The 1,625-nt window shown below is 46.6% G+C and overlaps 1 pseudogene; it reads left to right on the forward strand.

The window, feature by feature from the left end:
- Positions 1–946: 946 nt before the first annotated feature.
- On the forward strand, positions 947–1,586 carry LOC109291120 (annotated as a pseudogene).
- Positions 1,587–1,625: the final 39 nt, after the last annotated feature.

Here is a 1,625-nt window from a genome sequence, read left to right on the forward strand (position 1 = left end):
GGAGCCTGGCCTCATAGATTTGTAAAGAGCCCAGGAGATGTGCCCTGCCTCACGGAAGCGATCGAGGCAGCGACGGAGATTTATGGAGGGAGCCAAAGTATCACCGCAAGATTAGTGCTGAGTTCGATCAACAGCCCAGCGATCCACATGTTGGGACAGTTGGACCAGTTACAAGGGGCCATGAAACCAAAAGCCCAAAAGATAGCGTACCTCGTCACCAACAGAGAATACGAAGCCAAGTCCGCTTACCCAGTTGAGAACTCTTCCACCCATTCTCGATGGATAGACCAGAGATCACAAAATTGATGTCACCAACGGCAACCGACCCGGAACTCACCACCAATGAAGAGACACCCACCTTGTAATTCACCACCACACCCCCGGAACCAGTCAACTCGAGCCAACTATTCGCCGCCGCAACGATCACCAGCGGAGAGAACGATGTTTGGGTTTCTTCTGGGGAGATCTGGCTTGACCAAGGAAAAGCTGAGGTTACTGGGAGACGAAAGCCAACGAGCCCTCGCAAAAGCATTAGGCTTTAGTGAGAGTACCATAAAGCAAAAAAATGAGTAATGGCCGTCGGCGTCGAAGCAGCGACCGGCGGCACATCCTTAACTGATAGCGAACCGAAGCGAAACGAAACGAACCGAAAACAAAACCCGAAAACTCCGTCAGAAATTCAACGAAAGTACAGGAGGAGGTTGACGACAACGAAGAAGAGAGCAGGAACATCAATCCCGGCACGGTGATTGGTCAAAAACTTAAGAATAGAAGTTGTGTGTGCATTGTTTGTTTTTCAGGTAATGATAACCCTAAGTATGTAACATCTGGCCACCGACCAAGAGAAGGTGTGTCACCCTACTCTATCATCACAGCCCACCCAAAGCGACAAAAGACGCTGATCGCCCTCAAGTGGAGATGACAACAGACCCAAGGGAGGGCCGAGATGACACCGACCAAGCCTTTGTATTATATGAAAACAAAAACGAACAAACAGAAAACTCCTAGGAAGAAAAGGGCTCGAGTAGGCCCCACAGTTGAAAGTGAAGAAACATTTATGAACAGAGTTAAAGTAAAGGTTGAAATTCCAGAAGAGCTGAAACCGTGGCTTGTTGATGACTGGGATTTGATCAAAAGGCAAAAACAACTCTTTTAACTTCCTGCCAAAAAGAATGTTGATTCGATTTTAGAGGATTACGCGAACTACACGAAATCACAAGGAAACACTGATAACAAAGAACATGCTGTTAATGAAGTTGTTGCTGGAATTAAGGAGTACTTCAATGTAATGCTGGGAACTCAACTGCTGTATAGATTTGAGAGGCCCCAGTATGCTGAAATCTTAGCAGATCATCCAGACGCTCCCATGTCCCAGGTCTACGGTGCACCTCATCTGCTACGACTCTTTGTGAAGATCGGAGCTATGCTTGCTTATACACCCCTTGATGAGAAGAGCTTACCTTTGCTATTAAGGTACCTGCATGATTTCTTAAAGTATTTAACTAAGAATTCGTCAACGCTGTTTAGCACCAGTTACTATGAAGTAGCCCCACCTGAATACCATTGGAAAGCAGTATAACCCCATGTTGGCTAGGCGATCTACATTAACCAACGCTCAATAGGCG

The sequence above is a fragment of the Gavialis gangeticus genome, unplaced genomic scaffold (genome assembly GCF_001723915.1).
Source record: "Gavialis gangeticus isolate Ggan-Ray unplaced genomic scaffold, GavGan_comp1, whole genome shotgun sequence".
NCBI classification, from domain to species: Eukaryota; Metazoa; Chordata; order Crocodylia; family Gavialidae; genus Gavialis; species Gavialis gangeticus.